Source organism: Eutrigla gurnardus, assembly GCF_963514095.1.
Source record: "Eutrigla gurnardus genome assembly, chromosome: 7".
Taxonomy (NCBI): Eukaryota; Metazoa; Chordata; class Actinopteri; order Perciformes; family Triglidae; genus Eutrigla; species Eutrigla gurnardus.
The window spans coordinates 13,701,847-13,708,474 of NC_139921.1; positions in this window are offsets into that span (position 1 = coordinate 13,701,847).

A 6,628-nucleotide genomic window follows, 5' to 3' on the forward strand; every position below is an offset into this window, starting at 1 on the left:
AGTCATCTCTGTGGAAAAATATGGTAACCGATGCATTAAAACCCAGAACTTTGAGGGATTGCAGGGACACAGTAAAGACAGGCAAACCAGGGGGAAACACACCACACAGTATCCAGGAAGCAGAGGAATTACATACACAGACAGACTGGCGAAAAAAGGATTGAAATAATGTGATCCAGGCTCATGTATGAACAGTTGGAGAAGTAAGTATATATGTGCATGTGTCAACCCATGCTCATATTAGATATGTGCAGCCTCTCTGCATATCAAAATGCCAGTGTGTGCACGATGAAAGCCAAACCTACCAAACCTACCCAATAATTACAGGGATTTGAAACAGTGTAGGCCACAGCGCCGTCCTCTGCAAAACAGAGGGATCTTGCTCTTAATAAACAACTTTATAAAAACAAGATGGCTTTAGAAGCAGAGCAGAAAACAGCTCAACAACAAAAAAAATCCCCCAAAACCCAACAGACTCTGCCTTTCATGCCGGTTGAGGTCTGCGGTTCTTTTGCCATATAACACCAAATGATGCACTTCTAACCCCATTCCTATTGAGCCCCCTTCCCAGTATCGAGCCATAGGTCTCTCCTCATTAAGGGAACCGTACAAACGTTCAGAAACTCCTGGCACTTCTTCACATGCCAGTGCGAGAAGGGGCTTTTACTGCACACAAGTCCAGGGACGCTGCAAGTTTACGGGGTGAGTGAGCCGCAGCTTTCACTGCTCAATCGAAACAAATTCCCAAAAGAATAAAAGCTAATCCAGCTCAGGCCTCCCCGTAGACAGCGTAGCCAAAAAACGCTCAAAATGACGACAGTAAACCAGCTTTTTCGCCTTTACAATCTTGACTTGTGTGTTCCTGATGAGCTGACAGGCTGGAGAAGTAACACTGACTGTCTTATTAATGCTTAAAGCATTCTGACAGAGCCTTTTGTTACTTACTTAAACCACGCTGCCTGCAACGACCTAATGGAAGTCTAAAAGCCATTAGGCTAGGGTTTAGCCAACACAAACCATGCGCACGGGCTATGAAGGTGCAGCTAAGGGCAATCAATATATCTCCTCTCTTTCTACTCCTCCAGTGTTAAAGCTAAATGTCATACCATCCTCTATGGCTGCTGGCGAGTAAAGGAGACACTTTGGTTTAGATCAGAGAGAAACCAGGGACGGAGGGCCAGCACCTGCAGCGTGGGCGCATACGTCCATTAACGTCAGCTGCCTGCAAGTTAATTGGCTTTTGCTCGAGGCTTCTCGGCTCAGTTGTCTCTACTGTACTCTATATCTATCATCTTCAGCTGCTTCTGACAACTGGTAGTCAGTTTTAAAATCACAGATGGGACGAAAGCCAAAATCAAAACAGAGAGGAGGGTTACTGTTAGTAGGGGCATTTGAGTGTAGTCTGTTGTCATTTTACTGTGGCGAAGCGGCAGGGAGGAGCCAGTTGGGGCGTTTTTCTTTAACGAGTCTGGCCTCTGCAATGGCTGGCATGAAAAGAAAGCCAGTGAGCTGGAGACGGATGGCAGAACCAAAAACTTCAAAGACCTCCTCTCTTTCCCTCTAGATTTGCTGCACGGCTCTGAAAGGGAACCTGCTAGTTCGCTTTAGCACAAAGACATTCAGGCACACTGTCTCTTATGCAGACGCACACACACACACACACACACACACACACACAAACACACACACACACACCTGGGATTATCAAACACACCCGACAGACATTTCCTGATTCCTTTTAAAGAGGGAACAACAGGAGGTATGGTTTGCTTATGAAAATACACACATGCAGACGTAGACGTAGTATCATGCACAAGCACATAGACGCAGCAATAATTCATCACATACCAGACAGATATCTGCTGCAGGCTTTGACACACTAACATAACATAAAGGGTGAGGTAAGGTGCGAGTTAAATCCTCCTCTGTGTGGCGCTACGGTGGGGGTGTGGCTGCTGACAGGGCAAGTCTTTTATGTCTAATAGTTTTTCCGTCACAGACAAAATAAAACAGGCCACTATTGTAGTCTTATGAAGAGACTAAACAACCTGGACAAAGGCCCCTGGAGGCATGAAATACCTGATGTCACAAGGTGTCTTTCAAGTACACAGCAGAGAAGAACTCATTGTTGCCCTTTTTCTCTTTAAAACCACTTACTTTAAGACCCACATCTTTCCTTATCCCTCACTCACCCACACCACCTCCGGTATGCTTCCTGTGAAAAAGTGCTGAGCATATAAAGGAGATAAGAACAAACCCCCAGGAGAACAGTCACTGCCAGCTTTGAGAGTTCCCCCCTCTTTCAGCTCACTGTGGCTGAGTACCCTCTAGTGGTGATAGTGGTGAACGGCACTTCTTCTTCCTGATATTTGGATCCTTGAACCCTCACTGTGCCTCTTTACCAGCCAACAGCCACAGTTAACCGCAGCCCTGCCACAGAGTGTGACTGCAGGACCCAGATGGAGTGAGTGGCAAGCAGGGGAAGGGGGTGCAGCTGCTTTTTTGTCGGCTGCCCAAGGGGGTCCACCACAGTCCCCTATCTCCCCACCACAGTAGCCACCGAGCCCCGGAGAGAGAAAGCCACCCCACCACATTTTAATGAGGGCTAAAATAAACAATGTGAGCACACAAAACCCACCCTGACTGGTTGACTGCAGGCACTGGAACATGGCAGATAAACGGGGCTGTTCCGTGGTGGTCTGGGAATTGATTGGGTGGCTCATGCCACAATGAACTCCACTATGAACTCAGTTTGGATGGCAAGGCTGGACCCTTACAATGCTCGAATAATGAGTGACAGTGTTTGTTGCAGAGGCAGCATGGAAGGAACAGTTTGTAGAGCTTTGTTTCAATTGAAATTGGCACTGTGCTCAACTTTAATTAAAGGGTTAATTCAACCAAATTAAAACACACGAAAACACTTTTTTCTCACTTACCTGTGATGGCATCATGCCGTGCAGAATTTTTGGTTTTCTTTGCGCAGGAGATAGCCATCAGAGATATCTGCACTACCCTGACACAAACTAGGAAGGTGGAATTTAAAACTGCTCAAAGAAAAACTAGGTTTACAAATCTACATGAAAACAAGTATTTTTACTCAAGTGCTGCACTTTAGAAACCTGTACTTTTGCTTCAGTGCAAGTTGATATATCAACTACAACAACAAGTGCTACTCACACACTATATCATCATTAAAAAAACAATTATATAAAATATAATAACCATTGTACACGTTTCTGATAATAAATAAGTTATTTAAATTTACTTTTAACATGTTTTAATGTCAGACTTTTACTTGATAGTGATAGTTTCACAGTGTGGTTTTGCTACTATGTTAAGTCAAAGATGTGAAGCCTTTCTCCACCACTGCTGTTCAGTTCCAGAGTAACAATGGACACTGTTCATAGAAAGCAATGCTAGCTATTGTAGTTGTGATTTTAAAATGGTGCCACTACCACAAACAAAATTCCTTCTACCTGCATTGTATTGGAGTGTCAGAGCCATTGTCGTTTTCTGTCATTTTGGTGAACTCAACCTTTAAAATACACTATTCTAGCCTTGACAGCCACTTCACAAAATTGCCAAACTATTGAGTCATTGCATTTGAACCCTATTTAAATGCAGAATATATAAGAATATTCTCGACTTTCATGTTTCTCCCCCATTGTGCATCACTCATAGCCTATGTGTTTTTCAGAGCTATCGGAGCACATAGGCCTATTTATGAGTGCCTCCCAGGCAAAAAAAACCTCACAAAGTGATGGGTCAATGACAGCTTGTACAACGACTTGTGGAAGTTTGGCTTGAAAACACACCTTTGTTGGAGCATCAACGCTCTTGCTAACTAGTCGCAGACGGCGACGCAATGTATTTTCCGAATAAAGGCCAACATTGCTGAAGACAAATAAGGAGCAGACAAAGGGCATGGGAGGCATGGTGGTGAGGCCTACAGTGCTGTAGTAGAAATGCCTGAAGTTCACTGCCAACCAACAACTACACCAACAACACACACAGCGGCTGGGAGCCAGGCTGGCAGCCGTTGCGCTTTCTCTACTGGTGCTTGGCTCTGATTGGCCCTGTGATTCACACCAGTGTGGATGACACATAAGCAATTTTTGAGAAATTAACGAGCTCGTGTGGGGAGCAGCCGTGAATGCAATTACATGGGTGTCATATCAATTATTTTAAAAGCTTTTATAGATCTTCCTCACTGGCTAACGTTATGAAGTACTAATTAAAGGGAAAGTACAGGCAGAAATAATAACATTAATTACGGTTTTGTTCTGTTTGCAAATATCCTGCCACTGAGTCAGCATGCAGGTACAATACCAAAACTCTTGAGAACATCTTAGTGAAGTACTGTCATTATTTATGTTGTTAGTTAATTTACAATTCACACAAGTACAATGTTTTGCATTGCATTTTGACAGCTACAAACTTTTTTATTTTGCTTAAAGGTGTGCCATGAAGCAAAAGCTTGACATGACATATAGCAGATATTATTTTCAAAAAGTTGAATGCTGTAGTAATGAATGCTTTCATGGCTAGATAATTAGCATCATAGCCATAGTATCAGTGCTTAGTGTCTCTTTATAGACTAGAGATAACCTGGGGGGACAAGTTGTCGCAGATAAAGATGCTTTATGCTTTATCAAATTCAATTTATTTTTCAGAGGTTTCCTTAATCTTCTATAATCTCATAAGGTCTTAAATTTCAAATAAAATAGTTTTTTTTTGGGGGGGGGGGGGGGGACTTTAATCTATAAACAAATGGACTGACATGGGTAACAAGTTTACTCTTTTTATATATTAAGCATTAAGTGTAAGACTTCTGGGTGAGATTTATGTATGTGCACACCTACTCCACCAGCTCCACAACCAATATAAAGCCTAGTATCAAGGCTATTGTAGTTTATATCTTCAACTGACATTACCTGTTGCTCACAGTGAACTTTGAAAATTGGCAAACTGGTGGTGAAAGTGACATTTGTCTTTTCCTTTAATTTAGCTGTCCCGATAGAAGTGTGTATGACTGGAATATATGAATGGAATATTATGGGCAAATTAAAAATGAAAAGATATTTCCCAACATGAATTATTATTTCCAAACAGAGAGAATCCAAATATTCTTGCAACCATGCATTTTCTACATTCCATGTGTGCTGTCAGCAGGGTAAACCAAACACAAAAGCAAACTATGCAGCCGCATCAAACGTCAGGTGCACCAAGTCCATATGCAAAGAAGGGTTTTCACACATTGTAGGTCCAAAACCCAGTTGGGATATCACTGTGTACCCTTGAGCGAGCTACTTTACCAGTGTAAATATTTAAGCAGCTGTATAAATGGGTGTTGTGTAAAACCTGCTGGCACCGCTGTGAAAGAGTTGATGCCAAACAGAAAAGGCGCTGCAGAGCATTAAGTAGTGAGAAATACACAGCTGATTGATTCATCTGTTAAAGTGAAAGCATGATGGCAAAGATTTCGGCGGGTGAAGGAATGCACTTTCATCCTCACAACGAAAAATCCAAGGAAGCAACTGTGACTGTAACCTGCGTGCGCTCACGGCTTTGATGGATTGTTGGCTCCCTCTCATGGTTGTGTAATATAGCCCTGCTCACACACACACACACACACACACACACACACAGTCGACATGTTTGAGAAACAATACTCAGCCCCTTCTGGCCTCACCTTCATTACCCAATTACGCCAATACACTCACTCTGCTTGTAATGAATGTGTGGTCTGAATGATAGCCAGCCTTGCTGTGTCTTCTCTTACTTACAACACACACACACACACACACACACACACACACACACACACAGACACACACACACACTTGTCTATTTGCATACGGTTGGATTTTCCTCCCTGTGAATAACAAGTGGTGACAAGTGTTAACCAGTAACAGAGAAGATGATGTCTGGGGTTGAAACGTGACACTGTAATGATCTGGAGAGCATCCAAAAACTGTACGCCCCCACACCCTTTTCTTTTCCTTCAATCTCTTGCGAAACTTTGGCTGCAATCAGCTTTTGCAGAATAGACTTGTTTGTGCTTCAGAACAGTAGACAACTGGCTGAAAAACACCACCAAGCCGACAGCCAGAGGGCATCTTCAGGGGGAGGTGGAGCCCAGTGTGTGGACACTCATATGAGACATTCCTTGGAGAAGGAAAGAGCTGTAAACAAACGTTTCTGTATTTCTGTATCAGTGATCTGAGATTATCAAGAGTAAAGCAGAAATACAAGATGTTTTTTTTAATATGGATTATAGACAGGATTGCAACATTATGTAAATTCATCTTTTAAATGTAATTTATTTTACCTTTAAAGAATGACATATTTATTAATTTATTTCCCTGTGCTGGGGCATTGAGGCCCATTAAGGTCCATGGTCCTACTGTGTTTTTCTTTTAGTCTGCATTCACTCAGCAGGTCATTTTACATCAGTTGCATCAATGCTTTAAGAAAGATGGAGGACAGATGCCTGATTTTCATTTTGCTGCTCCAGTTTCAGGGCCCTGACTAGTACAATGTGGCAACATTGTCCATTGAAAGATGAAAGCCTTTCAACTTACTGTAAAGAATTTAAACACATACTTCTCAACTCAGTGTCCTTCTT